Consider the following 26,388-nt stretch of genomic DNA (forward strand, 5'->3'; position numbering starts at 1 on the left):
GTAACGAATTCTTCCTATGGTATGTAGGTGCTGATATTTTTGTATTATGTTGACGGTACTTGTCGAGAAAGTTCTTCATTTCCGAATTCCATTCCTATATAGCTCCATATTGGTTCTAGTATCTACTTATATAGCAGCAACTTATTATGTGCGGATAATTTAGACTTGTTTCTAAATAAATAATATTTTTTAAATTTTAATTCAGGCCAATTTACTCTATTTGCTATATACCTTCCATCTCAAGTTATTTAGCATTGTTTCTGTATGTGATAATAATATTATTTGTTCGGTTCGGTTATAGATGAATTATATTTTACTGATTTTCTTTTTTTAACTTTTAATTTCCTCGTCTACGCATATCTCATGTCACGCAGTATCATCAGTAAATGTAGCTATAATAATGTTTTCTACTTATGGTACGTCACATCTATAGGGTAGGTAAAGAGAGGGAACCGAGGAAATGCTTTGCTGTACATCCGCTTTTGTTACGCTACTGTTACTGTTTCTTAGATAACATTTTATGGGGTATATATATCCCTTATGCCAGATGTTATCGAAGGCTTGCTCTATGTTCAAGAATATAGCTGAGCAAATATCTCTTTCTTTTTTAATCTCTTTGTAAGCTTTTTATATAATGTCGGTGTCCTGACGATTAATGAGATAATTATTAGTTAATCTTGGTAGTCATATTTTTTCTGTTCAAATGATCTATGATGAAAATCTATGGAAATCTATAATCTATAAAAACTCAGCATGGAAGATTTGTTAACAAGTCTACATAAACAAAATTAGACTTAAAACGTCATAGCCATAGTAAGTAACAACTAATAAGCTTCAATCGCTATACCACCTCTCTGGTAAGCATTAGTAAGTGAATGGATATATGAAAATAAATGATTATAAATATTGCGAATTTTCTAGTCTTTTGTGCACAGTGATTCAGGCACCATTCCAATGGTTTATCAGATGAGCGTAAGGATATATAGCAAAGCTTAAAAACGAAGTACCTTTCGCTCACATTATATTGACTCAAAGGTAATAAACGACAGTATTTCAAGTTCTTAGTTTCGAGTATTTTCATGTAAGTCTTCATAGATTTTAGAAACACATTGTTTATTGTATGACGTAAAATATATATTGAGTCTTCCGACTCCAATACTAACAAAGTGATTGAGATATAATTATACCCTTAGCACCAGTAAAGGTTTCAATCTATTGTTGTTAATTATTCTTCGTCAAGACAACATTTATAATTATTTTGATTTCAAATCAAATATATTGTATTATATTATATAGACTTTTGATATAATATCAAATTAAGATACATAAATTCATTCACAGAGAATATGCATATTTTTCGCCAGACCCTCCTGACTCAAAACAAACAGTAATCAAGCGACAAAATATCTCGGGAATAGGGGTAGCGTAACTTTGTATATTAATTTAATACACTTTGCTGGTCCTTCTGGACCGAGCTTGCAAATTTATGTTTCATTTTATATTTTACGTGTCCTACAGTTACATACCGCGAGCTGCTATGGTATTAACTTTGTTGGGATATGGTGTTGCTACCCACACTATAAAAGTAGTTTCGTATTAGATGCCCTTTACAAGTTTTATTGGTTATTAGTCATATAAGATTTAGGTTTAGTTATGTTTATTTTATTTGTCTAAAACACTAAGTAATATTATAGGAGCAAAATGAATCTAAATGGGGCTGCTTGAAGTGATCCCTTTCTTTGATAACATTTGAATACGTGTTTTATCGACCTCAAATTTTGTCTAAAAAAAAATTGAGCAGTTTTCCCTTGATTAACACTGGGAACAAATTAACACAATTCGTGTATATGACAGAAGTGACAGCTTCCTGAAAGTATAACTATTTTGTGTAGATTGAGTGGAGTGCGGTTGCTTTACTAAGCGAACTACAAAGACATGGTAATCAATGATTAGACGTTTTAGATTTGGAGCAACTTTAATTACTGCATGATGGAGAGAGATCCACACGAAAAAATCAAAGCTTTATACTTTGAGTGGGGTTTCGCAATAAGCACGGGTCTATAGAACAAGTGCATAGACTTGTAAACAAAATAAACACTGATCTAAATACCAAAAGATATTGTTCGGCTGCTTTTCTAGATATATCTCAGGCTTTTGACAAAGTATGGCATACGGGCTTGCAGGTTAAACTAAAGAAACTTCTCCCTCAGCCGGACTATCAGGTACTAAAATCATAGCTCACTGATAGACATTTTATTGTAAATTAAGGCGATTAAATCCCATATATTCAGGAGTTCCGCAAGTACACTACACTGGGTCCAGTACTGTATCTTCTGTATACCGTCGATCTGCCCACCACAAAAATAACTACTGTGGCAACATACGCAGACGACACAGCAATTTTAGCATCCCATGAAGATCCAGTCACAGCATCAATAAACCACCTGGAGCAAATACAATTATGGTTGAATATATGGCACATTAAAGCCAATGAAACAAAATCCCACCGATGTAACGTTTACCCTGCGTAGAAGAACATTTCCACCAGTGAATATCAATCATCGTCAACTCCCCCAAGCAGAGCATGTTAAATATATTGGTATGCACTTAGATCGACGCCTTACCTGGAAGAAGCACATACTCTCTAAACGGAAACAACCGGGACTAAAATTATATCAAATGTATTGGCTCATCGGGCGCAAATACAAGATCATTAGATAACTGGGTGTTGCTGTATGAGTCTGTACTCAAGCCTATTTGGTCATATGGAATCCAACTATGGGGTACCGCTAGCAAATCTAATATACCCATCATTCAACGGTTCGAAAGTAAAGTGTTGCGTGCCATTGTGGATGCTCCGTACTATATTTCAAATAAAGTGATACAACGCGATATTCCTCTTAAACTTATAACGAATGTAATTCAACGTGTTTGAGTGAAGTACTTCGAAAGAGTGTCAGTGCACTCCAACACACTCGCTAACCAGCTAAATAAGCAACGTGATAGTGCGTAGAGCAAAACGTTTAACACCACCTGATATGATTACTGAACCTATATAGACTTTAGAATAAGACTAACTAATCAAAATAATATTTTATACACGAGATCGCTTAATGAAGTGATTTTCTACGCGCTAAATATTTATAATATAGACATAAGAAATACTTATTGCCTATAGGGCAATCTGTGGAATCACATAAAGTAAAAAAAATACTTTGCGTTCAGTTACCATGTTATAAGAATATGTAAAATTACTGTGATCCTAATAATTTCAGTATATTTGAGCAATTAAGGAAGTATCCATGAAAAGATCTACCAACAATCAATATTTTTAGACGAAAATGGAGTGCTGCCTTTTATTAATGTTTTCCTCTATGAAATAATCAGAAGATGTACACTCTTGTTAAAAGTAATAACTATATCCAATAGATACAGTGTAGTTTCTCTAAAATTATGAAAAATAAATCGAAAAACTGTCGACCCTACATAATATAGGCTTATAAATTAATTTTAAAGCATTTACAATCATGAAGGCTTCATTTTTGAACTTGAGTCAATTTGTCGAAGTGCGAACAGTTTCTTTCGATTTTGTACCAAATATTACGCATTTGAGGTAGTTTTTAAATTTTTGCTTCAATTTCAATTCCAGACCTTGTTCATTCTAATTGATATTTGTTCCGGAATACGGGTCGTGATTTATCTGGGCAGCGCTTCGTTTCTTACGAAGTATAAAGACTGTGGCCGATTTGCTGTTGGTCTCAAAATATACCAGATATACTGGAAAGTCATCCCCGGGTTTCCTAACATATGTTGCTAGGATTCAGTGTACACTGTTATGATTTAATACATACTTTGCGGCGCGAATTACTTTTCTTCTTTTATCTTATAAACTTAAAAACATAACATAACATAAAACAACATAAAAAACATGTGAGGCGTGTATCGAATGTTCAGAACTGGTAATATCGATGTGCAAGACAAAGAACGTTCTGGTAGACCGAAAAAGTTTGAAGATGTTAAACGGCAAGATTTATTGGATGAAGTGCTAATCCAAACTCAAAAACAATTATAAAAAGCCTTAAATGTGATCCAATAAATGATTACACGTATTAGATAAAATCCCAATTATAGGAAAATGGCTGCCACATGAATCGATATTATGCAATGCAAATGTCATGCAAATATAAAATCGAAATTAGTCTGTGAAATAATGCTTAAAAGTATCATCGGAAGTCATTGCTGCATCGAATCGTGACGGATGATAAATAAGTGGATTCATTTTGAAAACCTTAAGCCCAAAAAACCATCAATATCGCGTGGCGAAGCCGAGCGATAAACTCCAAGGCCAGAATGTTTTGGTTGTAAAACTATGCTCTGTGTTCGGTGGAACCAGAGTGGTGTGGTGTGTTACGAACTGTTCAAACCTGGTGATAAAGTTAATAGTGATCGTTACCGACAACAAATGAGCAATTTGTATCATGCATTTGGTGAATGGTGGTGATGAATTGGGCCGAAGACAGGGTAAAGATTTTACATTTTACAGCACGATAAGGTACCGTCTAATAAAGCAAAACCGGCCAAGGAATCGTTGAAAATACTTTGATAGAACATATTATCGCACACGCCGTACTTTAGAGACTTTACCCTGGGTGAATATAAACCTTTCACATCAATGAGAAGCGGGCTTGCGGAGCAGCATTTCGCCAATTTCGAAGAAGTTGTTTTGGGAGGGCATTCATAAATTGCCTGAAAAATGTGCAAGATATATAGAATCAGTTGGCCAATACTTTGGATAAACATAGTTTTCCATTTTCTTTCATATCATGAATTTTTGCGAAAAACAATTGGGTAATGGCTTTCCGGTACACCTGGTGTACCGCTCTTTCGGCACAGAATCGGTAAATATAAATAAGTACATATATAAAAATACAGGACCATCAAATAATTATATTTATGGTACATATCAACCTCGAAGTAATAGTATAAGTAAAATATAAATAAATATTTTATACATACAGACTAACCTTTTCAGAGAGGCGAATCTGCGCCTATGACGACGTGAGCTTAGCTCCCTGTCTTCTGCTTCCTCACCATACTAACAACAAAACAGCACCTGCATCTTCTCCACCAAGTACATACCATAACGCATTTCTCTACACCTCTCACAATTTTTATCACTAGCCATGTAATCTGAAAAGAATAGCCGAGTTAAAATGCTGTAATTATTTTTATTCATGTTTGTTTAATATAAAATAGACTTAATATTAATGAACAGAATAGAACTGAACAGTTGTATATGTTTTTATCGATGTGGCAAATAAAGCACGCCAATATTGGGTGTCAAGTCAACAAATGAGTCTGAAGCGTGTTTCTTTTAAATATTTTAACAAAATTATGAATTCCTTTCGCAATAAAGAAAAAGACATACCTTTTAAGAAAACAGAAACAAAATTGTAATACTTTACTAGTATTCCGTTTATAAACCCGTCTATTGTTAGAAAATAGTAATCCTTAAGTATTTTTTCTATCTTTATTAATATTTATTTTAATACTGCAGCATTATAATGTAGTAAAACGAAAAGCAGACCTTCGAAAGGGTTATTTTTCATGCTTAATTAGTTGTAATTATATTTAGTCACTTGAGTGTCTTCGGCTTTAAATCTTATAAGGTTGCTAAGTGCGTAACGATGTCTAGTACTTTGTGTTACTCTTATCTCAAAACAAATATTTTTATCGTTTTTTATTTATAATAACGAAACTCTATACGTTTTCCTTGAACCTACTTCTTTCGAGACGGTTGGTATGATATCTTAAATTCTAATGAACATATTTGCTTGAAATTTAGTATGAGCTTGTGAGTTGTTCTATCTAAAAATATGTTTATAGTGTCGTTTTTAGATGCCGCCGAAGCGTTAACCAAAAAAAAACGGCGGATTTTTGCAAATTTCTAGATTCTAATAGCCCCTAAAACTTAGGCTACATTACTTACAACATATAATGTACTTACAACATCGTATGTGAAAATGTTATTCTATTGAAATTTTATACAGGGTGTAAATTCGGAATATTATATTAGTTATTATTTTAAATTTGGATAAGGTTTAAGCAATATTATGCGATATTATTTCAACAAAAATTTGATTTTTTCACACTAGCGCTAGTACATGCTTATATGTTGTTTAGTCATTTTACCTCAGGTTTAGTCCCAACCAGCAGGAATATTTTAGGAGTTACGATATTTGCAAGAGAGGAAAATCACCAATATTAAATATCCTTTAATAATATGTTCCGAAATTAGCTCTGTTAAATTATATGCTGTTATTACAACAATATTTTATGGATATTATCGAACAAAAGAAATATTATATCTTATTATTTGATACTTTAGTGGTTTTTTATCTCGAGAAATTAACATAATAGAAGTTTCAATATCTATTTTAAAAAAATATAGTGAAGTCATATCCACATTATATTGGCAAATATCCTAAATATTAATACAATTTTATTTATATGTACCCATATGTTTTGCAAGCTTGTAATTGCCAATTCGGTTATATTTAAACTGGATACATGATATATAGTGTCTACACATAATTATACATATAATTTGAATTCTTAATCATCTTTCGTTAATTATTAGGATTATTCCGACACAATATTGTATTATTATTTATATGTCTAACTTTTCTGGCAATTGAATGTTATTTAAGAGGGTTCTTTTTGAGCATTGGATGTATATTTATTAATTGATTTAATTTTTTTGTTCGTCAATTCCTCCGTCCATTATGGACCGATTTTCAAAATTATTTCTTTATTCCAAAAAGTGCACTTCCTAGTTGGTTCAGTTAGAACCAAGTTATGTTCTGTTGGGGGAAAGGGGGGAAATCTAGAGAGAATCTCAAATTTTAGACACGTACAATGTCTTCACATATTTTTTATCTAAAATAATCAGGTATTTGTATATAACGCTATAGCTGAACTGATGAGTGGAGACGCGGAGGTTCCGGGTTTGATTCCCGACAAAACAGCAGTTTTTTTGTTCCAGTTTGGTTGGAATATTTGTTAAATCAGGTAGAGGATCCCAGGCACTGCAACATTCCTTATTTTTAATCATTGTTTCTTTATTTCGATATTTCCACATACGCGCTGTACTTTTACTTGGCCTACCCATTGTAGTATTTAATGAAATAACTGCGTAATTTATTAAGTAAATATCTGACACTAAAAAGATAAAAATAAAATATGTTTAACAAAAAACAACTATTATGTATATATTTTATTTTAAAACGTTTTTTTTGTGTTAAAAATCTAAGATTGATTATTTTTAACTTTTGCTAAGTTCCCTATTTATTTTTTGAAGTCGGTTCAATATTTTTGTTAAAAATATTGTATTACATTTCTTTTATGTCAAACTTGTATAATCAAGTATTCGCTATCAGATTTCCTCAAGATTGTCTAAGAGTTGTTTGCATTTTTATCAATATATATATCGATTATCAAAATACATATAACCATATAATATGTACATTCACTTGTATTTCAGATATCTAGTTATTAAGTAACTTAGATAAGTTAAATTAAGTCCTAGTTACCTAAGATTAAGTGAAAGTAAATGTAAACTGCAGAAAACATTACAAACTTCAACCATCATTATACATTGACAATTATGTAAAGTCAGTGAATACAATAAAAGAATAAGATATATTATCATCTTACCAACTATCAAAGATAGGTCTCTAAGAAAAGAAGAAAATTTCAGAATAAATTGACTAGTTTAACACACTCTATAAAATTATCATATATTTTTGTCATCAGATATTGTATGATATAATTTTGGTATAACCTATGAATTTTTTGATTGTTTCATTATACTACTCGTATTTTTGACTAGTCAATTGTAATAAAGCTTATTTTACAAAACACTTGTGCAAGTACTCTGAAAAGCTCAAGTGGTAGACTCTCAAATTCTACTATATTTGAACAATAATTTTTGTTTATCACGTTTGAAATTTAATTAAATATATGCCTTTTTACGGAACCAATTTGCTTATACAAATTCTATATATACACATATTAGATAATTCTACTCATAATAAAATATAGTCTTGATATTGATTCTTCTATAGATTCTGTTATTTTATAAAACCTTGCATCCACTGATCTTCTTCATATCCGTTACAAAGAATACTATTTCCATGCGAAATAAATTCAATTTCAACATATACATGAACTGAAATGTATTCGAGAAGAAAATCTAATTTAAAAAGGTTCCGGATCTCGTCATGCAAATAATATTTATTTTTGAATCTTCTATATGTGCTGTTTTCTTTTTACAAATCGGAAAGAGGTTTTATTTCCTTTGTTATTATAAGAATATAAACATCGCATTTACATTCGCTATTTAATGTCAGTATATCATTACTTCGCAAGTTATTATATAATAATAGAATAATGGCTGGATATTATCTAATTTTAGAAAACGCCATGTTGATTATTAGCTTGCCATAAATAATTTAATATACAGCCTGATGTTCTATCGATTAAATATTCTATAATGTACGTTTATTAGGTCTTAAATTAATAGTTAAGATTTTCAAAGCCAAAAAGTAAAAGGCAATTTTATAATCAATAAATTAATGAGGACTTTAATAAATAATTAATCAGTGACTGGGACCCACCCTGAGGATATTGTTATATTGTCAGTGTATTGTGTAAAAACTTGTAATCTCCATAAAAATAGTCAGAGAGTCCAAGAACTTGGATGGGACATATTATCACACCCCCTCTATTCTCCAGACCTTGCACTGTCCGACTAGGAACTTTTCGCACCAATTAGACACGCGCTTGCAGACTGCGTAAATTTCGAAAAAGTTTGAAAATAGCTCGATGAATGGATTTGCTCAAAACACAAATATTTTTTCCGAAAAAATCTCTATTCCCAGTTTATCTCAGATATGTGTGTCAAACCCAATTGAAGTATTATATAGTAATAATTTGCATTGAAAATAATATGGATATATTTGAAACCATATATTCATATTAGTGCAGGTCAACTGAAAAGTCCCCGGCCTACCATAGAAATACACATTTTTTCGGCAAAATTAGTTTTTTTTTCAACATAATTCCCTTCAAGGGTGATACACTGATTATAGCGACACACCAACTTTTTGATAGCATTTTTATAGTACGATTTGTCCTTTGCTTTCAAAGTAGGCCTAAGTTTCGACGATCACCTCTTCATTCGACGAAAATGTCTTACCAGCGAGCATACTTTGGAGATCTGAGAACAGGAAATAGTCGTTCTGGGCCAGATCTGGAGAATACGGTGAATTAGGAAGCAATTCGAAGCCCAATTCATGAATTTTTGCAATCATTTTCACTGACTTGTAATACGGTGCATTGTCTTGGTAAAGCAGCATTTTCTTTTTCTTCAGATGCGGCCGTTTTTCGGCGATTTCGTCCTTCAAACGGTCCAATAACGCTATATAATAATCGCCGTTGATGGTCCTTCCTTTTTCAAGGTAGTCAATGAAAATTATTCCATGCGCATCCCAAAATACAGACGCCATAACCTTGCCAGCCGACTGTTGCATTTTCCCACGTTTTGGAGCGAGTTTATCGTGTGCAGTCCACTCGGATGACTGTCGATTGGACTTCGGAGTGAAACGATGGAGCCATGTTTCATCCATTGTCATATATCAATACAAAAACTCGGGCTCATTACACTTGGTCATCTTCAAACACTGTTCCGAATCACCAACTCGTCGTTGGTTTTGGTCAAAAGTGAACTCGCGCGGTACCCACTTTGCACATAGCTTTCTCATATCCAAATATTTGTGAATGATATGATGTACACGTTCAGTTGATATCTTTAGAGTGTCTGCTACTTCATTCAATTTCAATTTACGGCTTTTCAAATCATTTTGTGTATTTTTAAATGTTTTCATCGGTAACAACCTCTTTTGGGCGTCCACTGCGTTTACCGTCTTCGGTGCTCGTTTCACCCCGTCTAAACTTAGCATATCAATCCTTGATGGTTGATGTTCCTGGGACAGTGTCCGAAAAATCGGCATCAAGCCAAATTTTTGCTTCAATTGTATTTTTGCTCTTCAAAAAGCAATATTTTATCAACACGTGAAATTCCTTTCTACCCATTTTTCACAATAACAAAAGTTGCTTCATTAAAAATGTAATTCACTCAAAATTCACAAACTAATGATCCGACAGCTGTCAAATTTACGCACGCATCTTTTGAGGCTTAGGGCTAACTAAAAAATATTTGGATTTAATTCTAGTAGCGCAAGTCCTTCTGCCGAAACAGTACTACTTATGGTGTTGATTTCTGCTGTCATTTTTTCAACGGTAATTTTATATCGTTTGGCGTTATTTAAACCAAAACAGTATTGCCAACGTGCAATAAAATAAATCTGATGTATTGCATTATGTTTATATTTCTATATTTTATTAAGGGATAAAGTTAATTTGGATATATATGTAACCAATCCTTTACATCATAATAAATAAATTAATATTATTAATTATTCTTGCTACATTTATAAAAATATACGAAGTAAAATCTAAATGTAACTTAAATATATTAATCCTTGTTTAAATGAATAATCATAACTATAAATAAAAGTACAAGTGTTGGTTCGATTATTTATATATTAGCTCTATGTCGCCTTTTCCATTGCTGGCCTTTTACGCGCCACTGTGACCCAGCCCACGTTCGCCACTAGACCTAGCTGCAGGAAGGCTCGCGTGACCATTGTATCTAATCGATGTACACTGCAATTGTAATCCTGGCAACTTTCTCAACCAGTCAAATATAAAACGATTTGCACTGAGTCATCTAAACTGTCCACTTCTTCGAACTAATTTTTTTATTGGTTGTAAAAACAGTATTAGGCCTATTAACCCAAATTAAAACTTCAAATTGTAATTTTTTTTATTAATGTAATTGTATAAATAATAGTGTTGATCAAGAGATTCAAGAACACCAAAGTTTTCGAAATAATTTTGTACTCAAATGTATCAGGATTCATATATATATATATATATATATATATATATATATATATATATATATATATATATATAGAGAGAGAGAGAGAGAGAGAGAGAAGCAGCAGACGATCAAAAACGTAAAAGCTAGCGTGGGGAACTTTCGACTGAAATTGACTATCGACTATTTAATAATTGATTACTTTTTACTATCGACTGTTTCAGTCACTACTTTTGGTTCAACTGATTTTTAACAATCATGCTCATGAAAAAACCTTGACAAAAATGTATCCAATTTATGGTTACATAGATTCATAGATAATATATATAGTTTTATGATTTTTTTGCTAGTTTGCTTGTAAATAACAATATATTATATATTAATATAGCAGCATATTGGAACGATATTTTTCAAGATCATTAATATAATAGGGTAAAAAGATTAAAGCCTGCTTGGTGGCGCAGTGATAAAAGCGATGGGATGGTCCACCTACTGTTGCGATAGCCGTGGGATATTTGTGGGATATATATATCCCACATTATATTATATATATATATATATATATATATATATATATATATATATATATAATATATATATATATATATATATAAGATTAAAATTATGATTGATAAGTAGTAAATAACTTTTGACTGTTTTTATGGCAATTATAGGTAATATTTCCATTACTCTCTCGATTTTTGTTTACAAGTATTTTCGTTCAATAATAAATAAAAATAATATTAATAGTATAATATCGGTAATTATTTTTTTCCTTTTGTTTTCTCAAGTTAGTATGTGAAGGAATATGTACATCTCCGTCTCGCTGATACTGTAATTATCTCTGTCCTTTCCTCTCTAACAATTTATACAGGAGAGGATTCGTACATCTTCGTCTGACATCACGTATTAAAAAACCATGCATTTGAATGAAAATGGTAATTAATAATTATTATTTTCAGTCGCTAGTTTATTGACTATCGACTGTTTAGACTGTTTTGCGACTATGGACTCTTTTCAGTCGATAGTTTCCAACGTTAGTAGAAACTTATTAAGGCTCGCTAATTAAGGCAGACTAAAATTTCAAGTTATTTTCCTTCTTGGCAAAAAATAATAATTGGTATAAAGATATTTTAGTTTGTTATAAATATATGTTATAAGTATATATATTATTTTAAGAGTGTCCTTATTATTGATATCTAAAATCAAATTAACGACCATCTGTGTTATATACATTTATTAAAACTGACTTTGAATTAAGTAGACAAAGTAAGACAAAAGTGGATAATTTTTGTCCAATTCTTATTTTACTTGCTGATAATCTATTTCTTTCTTTGGAGAATCTCTATTTCACCTTCTCTATTTTGATGTCCAATAAATCATATTTTACTTGATCTAACTATCTGGATCTTGATTTTCTTCTTTTGAAAAATTCAACTTTATTAATTAACTATTTTTCATTATATATAGATTTATTAGAGGTATAGGACAAAATATTACAATTATTCTTTATATATTAATTTGTATTTGTTAGTTCACTAAGTTGCTTTTTTGGAAACGAAATTGAAAAACATAGTAATAGTTGTAATTGTAAATATTGATTATTCAATATAATTTCACCCAATTTTTACACCTAATCAGTTACTTATCCTCCAAACCATGGATCCCTTCATTAAGGTGATTTTCGCCTTCGAAATATCCCTGCATCAACCATTGCTATTGATAAGTATCAGAAGTCAGAGAGAGCTAAATTAGTCATCCATAGATATATATCTATACTCACAAACTCCGTTTAATTTTAAAAATTATTAGAAGTACTGCACTTGAATATGTTTTTTTTACACTCTAAATTTTTCTGCAAAATGTTTTGGATAATTTTATTATGGAATTTTAGTTACGCTCTTACGGAAGATGATTAAGAAAAATTTTAGCTCTATTAATAAGAAATCCAATTAATTCTCTAAAATTAATAAAAACCTCTAATAGCGTTATTAAAATTACATATTCTTCATATTCCTTAACACTTTTGCTTTGTTCTGTTTAATATTTATGACGCAGTAACAATCTCCATACATAAGAAAAACGAACTATAATTACTTTTTTTTATAAAACTGTCATGAACATTATTTTCTACACCGTTTTCTTCGTATTGTTAAAATATTCAAACAACAAAAATTCGTGGCACAGAGCCAAACGCTACATTAATTATACATATTGGAACACAATATCACTTTTATCTATTCCAAGGGACCATACAATATTCAGCACAAACAGTTTTCGTTTAAAAGGAAATCTATTATTCGGCATGTTTTTAAATAGTAAAAATAAATCAATAATATTCTAGGTAAAACTATGGATCTGGCTAACGTTTGTGAATTATATATACATAAAAAATAGATAAATGGTAAGGAATACTACTCCATGAATTATTTTATTAGTTAAAAAGGTCATTATATTAATAATGGAAAAAAGTCAATAATTACCGAATTGTTACAATAATTGTCCATATTTAACATGAAAATTCAGTACAACTTTCTACAAATGTTTTGTAACAACAATTGTAACAATAAAGTAAGTCTTAACTAAATGAAATATAAACTATAATTCAATTACCTGGCAAATACAATTATTAAATATGTAGAATTAAATGTTGAGCCTAATATTCCTCCCATCACTTTCAAAAATCAATAAAGTACCACCTATTTAGAGATTATGATATAAAATATGAATTATCCCAAAAGGCTAAAAATATTATAGTCTCTTCAGTATAAGTTATCGCTGGATTATCACTTTTTTTTAAAATTTCTTTAGTAGTTGTTATTAGTAAGTTTCTTTGCATACTTAATGAACAGTGGGGTAATCTCAATTCTGTACCATTTGTACACCATTTATGGTGGGTTAAACTATAGGTTATTCAAATATATCGGAAAATTCTACAACATTTAACAGTATATGAGGAAAAAAGAAAATAAATATAAAAATCAAAAAAAAATTAACAAAATCTGATAATGAGAATAAGGTAATAGATATAACAGGTAACATATTAAAACATTTAACAGAAAAATTGAAATATTTTTGCAATTGCGTGAGTTACACGTCAGAATGAAAAGAAAACTTAAGAGAAAGAGAGAAACTCGTCTTGCAGACTTTTATTACCACTTTTTATAGAACGGACTTTGAATCAAATACATTTTTCAATATATAAATTAAATATAATACAACGTTAAAAGCTAAATAAAGTTTTCTTAAATGTTTAGCTTTACTGTTAATAATTATATAGTAATTCGCGATCATATCGAACAATATAGCATAATGTGAAAATATTTTTTAAAATACTACTTTGATTTCAAATACATTCAACTCATTAGATTAAATTTAAAAGCAGTAATCAGTTAGTGAATATTAAATTAAGATTTTTTGTTTTAAACGCTACGATGGTCCATAAATATGAACACGTTAAAAACTAATTTATTTAGAGGCCGCCACTATCTGCGCTCTTCCCTTTACCAGCCAGCGTTTATGCCGCAAAATTGCTTAATTCGACTAGTTTCGTCCGAATTATTTACAGCACTGGTTTCATCCCTAAAATTGCGGTGTATGCCTTTTAATTATTAAAGTAATTTCGATAATACTGTAATTTAACTGTTTGCTATTGTTTATTGGCAAAGATTAAATAATTATAATGCAGAAAAAGACTGTTTGTTGACTTGTTTGGTTATATTTCGCTAAATAATGGAAAATGTTAAATTAATATGATATTAATTTTTTGTTACAATTTAGTGTCCTTCTTGCGCTGTCGTCTTGAACACTGAGTAAATTAATTCGGCAATTTTAATATTAATACTGTTATAAATATCTTAATAATATAGCAATATTAACTGTTACATTACAATAATGATCAGCTTGATCATTCGGCATAACAACAAAAAATTGACTAGACCAGACTATGTATATATGAATGATCTAAAACTAACATCTACTGCTCAAAACTAACATGCTCAGAACTGCAACTACATTTTATGTAATGTTATGTTGCTCAAAATAGAATAGTTTAATGTAAAGTTCGTCAGACTCCTTATAAATTGCAGGATGTGTATACAGATTAGGTCAATATTAGTAACAAAGTGACCAAAACTCAGAAAAAGCTGATATTCGAGTGTGTTTATAAAAAAAATAATGCGGTTATCAAAGACACCTCGGAAAGTCGATAGAAAGGACTTGGCTAAATTAAAAAACACAGATGCGGGCTCTGTTTTGATTCACTGGTTTGGTTTTATACACTAGACCAAAACTGATATCCGAAACCTACAACGTAAAGTTGGAACATTGTACGTTAATTGTACGGTACAAAATATGAGTATATAGAATGGTATCTTCAATGGGTACAGCCATAATCATGTTCTGACTATGCGCGAAAAAAAAAAAAAAGAAAAACTGACGGTCCTTTTTTTCGATTTTATATTTTCTAGGAAACCTTTTTTACTTTTTGTGCATACTTTTGAGGAAACTTATTGTTACGAGTTCATTTTTATAGTAAGCGGTTCAAATACAATGAAATATTTTCCAAATTATTATACTCTATCTCAAAAACGGAAACAATACAATATTAAACTTAACGGAATCTTTCATGAACGTCAATCCTGGACGTTTTATATTCATTGAATTTCAGGGCAAATGATCATGAAAATATATTGAGAGGTTTCGGAAACAAAAAATTAAAATTTGTGTTCCTCCGCAGATTCTTTTGAAACTGACGATACCTGCCTTCAAATTCATGTAGATGCGAATCAGATAAAACAATACGAAAATGACTAACTATATATATATATATATATATATATATATATATATATATATATATATATATTATTATTATTATTATTATTATTATGTTCTGTTATCTAAATGTCTGTGAGTGAAACTAAATCCAAATTAACAAAAACTCTTGATCAAATATTATGCCAAGAAACGATACTATCCTTTAAAATTATAGATCTTGATAATGAATTATGTACAACATCCTGGAGGAGGCAGTTAAATAAGAAAAATAACAATTAGATGTTGCTTGCTCTGATGGATGAAAAAAAATCAATTAAAATTTTTGGTATAAATAAAATATTATGTTCTACACAAATATCAAAATTGTATCAAAATCAAAAAGAAAGAGAATTAAAAGATATCGGTAACTTCAACAGCAGATCGATGGAATCTAAGAAATTATTTTTTTCAAATAATCGGACACACCACTCCTTTATCGAGCAATGTACCAAGTAACATAATATTATATGACAGTAATAAAAACCTGTAAATTGTAAATATTGTTATTTCGGCAATTTAAAAGTTGTTGCTTCTTCATCAACAAAACGAAACAGACCTTCAGACATAAAATAACTATTAATTAAATTTTCTACTTATATTCCAGAATATGCATTAGTATGGAAATTTTGTTCTAAATAACTTTAATGCCCCACTGGCCTAAATTTGAACCAGCAACTTTGTAACTACAATAAATGAATAAATCAAGAGTCACTTTGATACAAATTTCAGATTATCTATATACAGACATGTATATTTCGTAATACAAATACTCAAATTTAAATATAAAAAAGTCTACTATAAAATCCACACTTAATAAAAGAAAGCGCATTTAGCGTAGAAATTTATATAACATAATATATACAATTAAAACACATATTAGATACAGAAATTTGATTCTAACCATTATCATCCTTTTGCGATTAAGATTGTTTCTTTTAGTAGACTTGCATCTATCAACTGTTTGATCCAAGAATAAAATAATTTATTAACTGTTCGTCCGGGCACACAAACTGGCTTCTCATATTTTACTACCGACTATATCACTTAATTTTATAAAAAAATAAACAATAAAAGCACCATACAAACGAAATAATCAGATGCCTTCACGGACATATAACTTAAGGACATATAACATATAACTTACATTCATATAACTTAAGAATTGTTTTGTGTGGTTAGTTATTTATAAATTACCATTACAGACACCTGTAAAGAAAATATTTTATTAGGAAGGCATTTCATTAATTAAGGATTTCATATGCATCAAGTGCCTACTCCCTGACGACACAATCTATTGACTAATAAATTTTAAAATAAAACCCAAATATAATTTATAAAAAAAAAATATTAAAAATAAAATTCTACATAAATACAAGAATTTATAATACGTTAAAATGCTAAAATATAAGTAATGTTGTAAGTAAGAAATAATTAAATGTGAATATAAAACAGCTGAATCCTAATTGAGAATACAGTATATTTCCTAGCAAAAATAATCAAAATTGTTTATAGTACCTTTTCCTTATTTTATATTTTTAGTGTTATTAATTTAAATAAAATGTATTGAAGTATCTTTTTGTTCCCTCATACTGAAAGCAGAAGCAGTTAATGGATTGTGATCTGGAATTAAAAATATCAGAATGTATACTAAAAGGTTATATTTCAAAGAGAAGCGACAAAAAATTAAAATATATGATAAATAAAAAAGTTACTAGTGTGATCTTATTATGGTTAGCTTGAGGGGTTAAAGAGACGACTTAAAGATCTATTAACAGAACAGTATAATAAAATAATCATGAGATACTATTTTATTTATAAAATCAGTCTCTACTTATCTATTTAACTATTTTTTTAAATATTTGTTTAAATAAATGAATACTCAAAATAATTAAGTTTTTAATTGATGGCACTTTAAAAACATCTTTTTAAAGGGTGACAAAATTTATATATATATATATATATATATATATATATTTCAATATAATTTTGTTATCGCTCAATTTGGACATATTTTAGGTTTAAACTGTGGGTAATATTTTCATGATTTTTTCGGTTGTATTACTGTGAAAAAAACAATACACATATATATTATCACAAATGTTCTATATAAATACTTTCATACGTATCAGGTAAAAACAATGCTAAGACACACACGCGTCCTTAATCTAGCTAACTTCGGCTGTTTCTTCCTAGGGAAATGACGTCCCGTTTTCTTATTTTTGCATATACACTGGATATGAAACACTTTTAAGACTAAAGATACAATATAACCAAATAAAAGTGATTGTAATTAAGTCGCAAATATGCTGAACGTACTCAAAAATGATGCCTTCAAGAAACTGAAACAAACCATAGATACAAAAAATCGCGTTATAAAAATTAAACGATCAAATATCTATGTAAGGTAATCAAAAAAGGAGTTTCAGTGCTTGCATTGGTGGGACCACGCAAAACATTTCCTGGGTTTCGCCTATTTAAGTTAAACCTCCATATAATACTGTATTCTGGAAATGTCGCTAAAACAAATGAATAACGAACGCACCATGGAACCGAAATGAACCAATCAAATACCTATTAGCATAAGCGATTCAAACTAGTAGTAATTTCAAAGTAGTGACTTTTATATGTTGGACGTCGCGAAACATTTCTCAGTAATTATCTATATAGTTAAATTTATGTTCTTTCTGTGATAAAATACTAATTTTGACGTATAATATGGCACTTGTTTGAATATATAGATATATAGAGGTTTTAGTTAAATAGACGAAACCGAGAAAATATTTTGCATGGTCCAACCAATCTGAGACCACTTTTTTCATTGGTTCATTTGAATTGGCCTACAAAGGCATTTAATTGGCTGATTTATATAAGGCGATTGTTTGTTTCAGTTTGTTTAGGACACCATATATGTGTATCTGACATAAAATACAATTAGCATTTTTTGGTCTTAAATATAATCACTTTTATTTGATTGGGATGTATCTTCATCTTCAAAAATGTTGTGTATCCAGTGTATGTGCGGAAATAAAAAACCGGCCGTAGATTTCCTTGGAAGAATCAACCCAAGTTAGCTAGATTAAGGATGTGAGTATGACTTAGCATTGCTTTTACCTGGAACGTATACAAATATTTATATAAAGCATTTATTTAGAGGTATTCAACACAAAAAATCATGAAAATATTACACACAGTTTAAACACAAAATGTGTCCAAATGGGGCGATGGAAAAATGACATTGAATGTAAATGTGATTATACTACATGAAAAGGTTTTGTTACCCTTTAAAAAGTTGTTTGTAAACTGTCATCAATTAAAAATCTAATTATTTTGAAGGGGTTCTTTTGCTTGACACAGATGTATATTGATCAAAATTCTTATAATTAATTTTTTGGCTTAAAGTTTCTTAACCGAGATAACCTTTTCAGCAAGGATGTTAATAAAATACATTAATACAAAATAATATAATACAATTGGTAAACCAACAAGATGAGCTTGATTCTATAGACAAGTGGTGATCATGTCTGTTTTTCTTATATTGTTTACAATAGATGCTTAAGCTGTCCTTTTAACTCCTCGATTTTACTATAATAATAGCACATCAGTAATTTTGATATATATCATATATTTTAATTTTTTGTTGCTAAGTGTTGCTTTTTGGTATGTTTTCTCCATTCTGACGTATTTTGATTGAACTCTTTGAATTATCTTTTCCATAATTTTCACAATAACATTGTAGTAATAATTATATCTTGTCTCAATACTTCTTTGTGTTGAACAAGTAAGTAAAATATTAACAGACACAGACTTTCAGCTGTGCTGCTCTACTTTCAGCATGAGGGAACAATGACATAGGAACATTAATACATCTTATTTTAAATTGACACCACTAAAGAAATATGAAATAGGGAAAAAGAGCTATAGACAATTTTGATTATATTTGTAATGAGATATATTATGTTTTCAATTAGATTGCAGCCATTTTTATATTCATATTTAATTATTTATTTATATATTTATATTTCATTATTTTTTATTTATATACATTATGTATTAGTTATATACTTATATTTTAGATTTTTGATATTGTATAATATTTGTATTTATATGGTAATTTATATTAATAAATGATTTTGAAAAATTACATTTTGGTTTCATTTGAAATTTAATTGGTCGGTAGAATGTGACGTCAGAGGTTAGTCACGTGATGCGTAAGAAATCGTTGACCAATGAAATGTTCTTCTAGTAAAATATATTCATTACAGGTGCCTGAAATGGTAATTTAAACTAACCAATGAAATTCAACGAAATGACGTTCTCAGCGCCTTCCTGCTGAGACCACGCAAAACAATTCTGAAATATATTTGTATTAAGTTAACACTCTATATATTACTCTATGACTAATAACACTTGAGAATTGATAAGAATTAGTCCTATTAAATTAAATGAAATATTAATAAATCCATTTCTGATATAATATTTTTCGTTGATAGACTTCGATCGAATAAAAATATAGCATAGTACAAAAGAGGAGCAGAAAAGGTGAGTTTTTAATCAGGCGAAGGCAGTAATATACGGACGCCGCCTCTGCTACGGAACCCATACGGTCACAACTGAACCTTTCTGCGGTAGAGCTCGCGTGACCGATTTCAAACCAATCGATGTACGCTGCAATTCTTATCGTAGCCCGTATTAACCCCTTTCCTCATCCAGTAATATTGTACCTTTACGGAACGTTCAATCCAGGTTCATTCTAAAATATGTTTCTTTGGAATATATCGTGTTTTTCACTTTATGTGTGGTATAAAATATCTTCAAACCTAAATTTCATATTTTCTATTTGCTAGACATATATTGATGTATAAATCTTTACATTGTCTTATATTAGACTTAGACTTAGAAATTATATAGTTCTGGTATCTTCAGATATCACTTGCAACCATTAAGAAAATTATTTTCTATATATTTTCAACGGGATATGATATTTCAAGTTAACCATATTACAAAAAAACATTAAAAGCATTAAACCAACCGTTTGGTGAGTGATCAGCCCAGAAGACTTCCGGTCCTACCCAACCTACTTACTGACGTGAACAAGATTACTATCCTTGTCGGATTTTGTACTCTTACCTTAGAACAATGACAAATGTTAAACAAACACAAACCTAAATTTACAACCAAGGCCCAGCAAGATTCTAACCCACACAATCTTAATATTTGGGTATAAACTAACTTGATAATAAAATATTTATTTATTATTATCTCTGTATACAAAACAGTAACGAAATAAAATAGAAGAAAACGTGAAAAAGTCTAATATTTTGATGTCGAGTACATGATGAAAACGTCCGAAATTATCCGTTATAACTATTGGTATTGCTGTATAACTACTTATTTAGATCTCTAAAATTATATGATTAATTAAGTGAATAAAAAAGCTCCAACTATTTTTTGGTAACTATTTTTGATGATACATATACTCAAATAGATTAGAAATTCATATTATTCAAAATTTTTATATGAAATATTTGAGATTATGGAAACAATCGTAATTCAGTTTAAAAATTTAAGATAAACTAGGATAAACTGGTCTAGGGACCATTTTAGCGAAAAGTGCAAAATTATAAGCAGTCATTATCATATTATTCTCCACGTTAATATGAAATTTATTAATGTATAGAAGTACTACATATATTTATGCGTATATAGAAATACTGCATTATGCAATTAGTTAATATAACACGGAACTACTACGTTCTTGAATGTAACAGTATCTTTAATGTAACGATATTACAATACAAGCGGATTGAAAAGGAAAATACCAACACCAAAGTAAAAAATAACCAATTATTAAATACGATGGCAGTTTAATAAGTCGTAACTTTTTGAATTTCCTGTGTAGTAACCTTAAAGGCATTATTACTATCCTCAACTTCCGTCTGTTAACAGACCATTCTGAGATTTTCAACAAGTTGACTCATTTAGTTTATGTTTGAAAGCCATTGACAGCAGACGACCTATCAACAAGCAGAAAATTTTAATAAAAGTGGAAAAAACTTATTTTACAAAGAACCAAAAAAGAACAAAAAACAAAATAAACAGTATGGGAGCTCATCAGTTTCATCAATGGTTAAAAAGTATTTAGCTGAGTTCTAGGTTGATCAAAAGAAGTCGCGACGCAGGAAATTGTAGATAAAATTGAAGCGTAGATATCGCAATTGAACAAAAATGTATATTTTCAACAAAACAGTGCATGATATATACGTGTGTAAATAAAATTGCAAATTTTCATAAATTGGGCTACCAACTGCTATCCCATCCAGCATCATCTGCAGAGTCAGACCCTAGCGACTATTTTCTGTTTACATACTGAAGAAATGGCTGGGTGGTAAAAGATCATCGGAGAGCAATCATCAAATTTTAGAAACGTTTTTTAAATTGTAGACATACATTTGGAACAAAAAAGACGGCATTTGGTGAAGAAAAATGTATATCTTCAACAAAACAATGCATGATACACCCGTGAGTAAATACCATTGCAAATTTTCATAAATTGGGCTACGAAATATTACCCTATCCATCATCATCTGCAGAGCTAGACCCTAGAGACCATTTTCCTGTTTACAAACTGAAGAAATGACTAAGTGGTAAAATATTCGAGTCATTCGAAAGCCTGGACTAGATGCTTTGTTGACGAAAAAATATGTATCATTTAAAGAGCCCCTTATTAGATTTATAAAACTGCCAAACGTAACAACGTAAAACGTAACTCGTAACATAACAATTTTATACAGTTAGTATTTCATCTACCAACTGAATTAATACAAAACTGACAAAGTTTTATGTTATTAAATAAAAATTGCCACTTTGAGAAGTATAATAAGTAGCAAACATTTAATCTAAACGTTCTTTACGCATATGTCAAATTTCACATTAACATTACTACACATTACATTACTGTATGCTGCAAATTCGAAAATAATAAAAAATTCAAATATTGAATGTAACACTAAATTAGCAGTAATTTCATTAATAATAGGAAAATATTTACATTAATTACGAAAATGTTTATACATATGCAACATATACAGCAAGCATCAAAAATATATAGCATTAGATACAGTTTAATTAATTGTAAACAATGATATTTGGATAAATGTTATTAATCTTTAACTAAACTAAACAAAGAATAAAAAACCAAAATAAACACTACGTGAACTCATCAGGTTCATCAATGATTAAAAAGTTATTGGGTGAGTTTCAGGTTGATCAAAAGTGGTCGCCACGCCAGAAATCAAAATTAAAAATCAAAGATATATATATATATATATATATATATATATATATATATGAGGAATCTTGTTCACAAAAATTTGAAACAGGAAAGACAGCAATTGGCGAAGAAATATTCATATATTCGACAAAACAATTCATGATACACACATGTGTCAATACCATAGCAAATATTCATAAATTGGGCTACGAACTGCTGCCCTTTCTATCATCATCTGCAAAGTTAGCCCCTAGCGACCATTTTCCTGTTTAAAAACTGAAGAAATGACTAGGTGGAAACATATTCGAATCGGATAAAGATGTCATCGCTAAAATAAACGACTGTTTTGAGGACCTCGAGAAAACTTATAATTCGAAAGGAATAAAAAAGTTGGAGAAACGCTGGACTAAATGCTTTTTTGATGAAAAATTATCTTTCAATCAAAGAGCCACTTATTGGATTTACAAAACTGCCAAACGTACTTTGAGGAATATAATAACTAGCAAACATTTAATTTTATGCATGGGTTAAATTTCAACATATTACGGTACTGTATGCTGTAAAATAATAACAAATTCAAACATTGAATGTAACACTCAATTAGCAATAATTATAAGTTTTTAAAATCATTGATAATGTTTACGAAAATGTTTACATATATGCAACATATACGCAAGCATCAAAAACATATAACATTAGTTACATGCAGTTTAATTAATTGTAAACAAGGATATTTGGATATATGTCATTAATATTTAATTAAACTAGCAGAAACTACAAAACTATAAATACAACAATATACTGTGGTAGACAAGAAATACAGCGTTAAATTAATTTAAAATTATATTAATATTAACAAGTATAGTTACCCGAAGGGATAATTTGAATTTCAGCAACAACTGCATATTCAATACGGCCGGTAAATCGGTTATCGATTAAGTATTATATTAAAAGCTGCCATAAGGGATGCTGACACGAACTGTGACGAGATTTAATAGAGAAATCGAAAACTAATAGTGTCATTTATGGGCGATAAAATGGTCTCAATAAATTGAAAGAACGTATTTTATGATTTTGGTAGTTTTATCTAAAAATAAGTTTAAACACGTTATTATAAAATTGAGGCATTTGTATCAAATCGTTTTTTTGCGCAAGTTCAACTAGCGAGAAGTACAGCTAATGGAGGCAAGACCTGAAGATGGTAAATTCTGTCGAAACGTTGTAAAGATATCGAAGATTATTCTAAGATCCCGGATATATATATATATATATATATATATATATATACATATATATATATATATATATATATATATATATATATATATATATATATATATATATATATAAATTAGTTTTAAAGAATTTGTACCAATGGTTTTAATGTGTATTAAAACGCATCGATTACATTTCTAACCAACTTCATATTGAAGCCTTGGAAACACGAAAAAGTGCTACCCCATCCGCCGTATTCTCCGGACCTGCTCCTTCTGATTACTATTTGTTTCGATATATGACTCGTGACCTGTACGAGTACAAATAGTAGAAGCTATCGATGGACAACACTTTGAATAAAAACCATTGCACCGATTTTTCAAAATAAAATTTTAAATTAAAGAAATCCTTTAAAAATAATGTATAGGTCTAATATATAGAATTTTTCTTTTTTGCAAATTAACCTAAAATATCCATTTAAATTCTAGTTAACATTTTGATATGTTTGTTGGCGAAAATATCAACTTCTTTAATAAAGAAACTGTAAAATCAAGATTTTTTTTGTAAATATGAAATAAAAATATTTTATTTAGAAATATGTTTTTTGTTATAGGTAAAAACTATACGTACAATAACAAATATAATTTATTTCTCTATATGTAAACATACCTTTCGCCCTTTTATATAATCTTATAAATAGTTGACATAGAACAAGAACATTTAAATTTTTTATTCTCAATTTCCATTATTGCTTGTCTAATAAAACACCATAAAGATTTTTAAGAAGATAGTCGAAAATTAGTGGAAATTTAATCAATTTCAGAAACGTTGTAAAGATATCGAAGATTATTCTAAGATCCCGGATATATATAAATTAGTTTTAAAGAATTTATACCAATGGTTTTAATGTGTATTAAAACGCATCGAGTACATTTCTAACCAACTTCATATTGAAGCCTTGGAAACACCAAAAACTGCTATCCCATCCGCCGTATTCTCCGGACCTGCTCCTTCTGATTACTACTTGTTTCGATATATGACTCGTGACCTGTACGAGTAGAAATAGTAGAAGCTATCGATGGACAACACTTTGAATAAAAAACATTGCACCGATTTTTCACAATAAAATTTTTAATTAAAGAAATCCTTTAAAAATAATTTATAGGTCTGATATATAGAATTTTTCTTTCTTGCAAATTAACCTAAAATATCCATTTAAATTCTAGTTAACATTTTGATACGTTTGTTGGCAAAAATATCAACTTCTTTAATATAGAAACTGTAAAATCAAGATTTTTTTTGTAAATATGAAATAAAAATATTTTATTTAGAAATATCTTTTTATTATAGGAAAAAACTATACGTACAATAACAAATATAACTTATTTCTCTATATATAAGCATACCTTTCGCCCTTTTATATAATCTTATAAATATCTGATATAGAGCAAAAACAATTAAATTTTTTATTCTCAATTTCCATTATTACTTGTCTAATAGAACATCATAAAGATTTTTAAGAATATAGTCGAAAATTAGTGGAAATTTAATCAATTTCAGAAACGTTGTAAAGATATCGAAGATTATTCTAAGATCCCGGATATATATAAATTAGTTTTAAAGAATGTATAACAATGGTTTTAATGTGTATTAAAACGCATCGAGTACATTTCTAACCAACATCATATTGAAGCCTTGGAAACACGAAAAAGTGCTATCCCATCCGCCGTATTCTCCGGACCTGCTCCTTCTGATTACTACTTGTTTCGATATATGACTCGTGACCTGTACGAGTAGAAATAGTAGAAGCTATCGATGGACAACACTTTGAATAAAAAACATTGCACCGATTTTTCACAATAAAATTTTAAATTAAAGAAATTCTTTAAAAATAATTTATAGGTCTGATATATAGAATTTTTCTTTCTTGCAAATTAACCTAAAATATCCATTTAAATTCTAGTTAACATTTTGATATGTTTGTTGGCAAAAATATCAACTTCTTTAATATAGAAACTGTAAAATCAAGATTTTTTTTGTAAATATGAAATAAAAATATTTTATTTAGAAATATGTTTTT

The 26,388-nt window shown here is 29.5% G+C and overlaps 1 protein-coding gene across 25 annotated transcripts in view; it reads right to left on the reverse strand.

Moving 5' to 3' along the window:
- pHCl-1 (pH-sensitive chloride channel 1) overlaps nucleotides 1-26,388 on the reverse strand; it is a 210,879-nt gene that overhangs the window by 138,519 nt on the left and 45,972 nt on the right. For all 25 annotated transcript variants that reach the window (XM_076396928.1, XM_076396920.1, XM_076396917.1 and 22 more), the window contains exon 2: nucleotides 5,025-5,190. The gene's annotated coding sequence lies outside the window, so the exon portion shown is untranslated. The remainder of the gene's footprint in view (nucleotides 1-5,024; nucleotides 5,191-26,388) is intronic.

The sequence above is a fragment of the Rhynchophorus ferrugineus genome, unplaced genomic scaffold (assembly GCF_030347505.1).
Source record: "Rhynchophorus ferrugineus isolate W39M unplaced genomic scaffold, kcgeb_rfMv2 rfM2, whole genome shotgun sequence".
NCBI lineage: Eukaryota > Metazoa > Arthropoda > Insecta > Coleoptera > Curculionidae > Rhynchophorus > Rhynchophorus ferrugineus.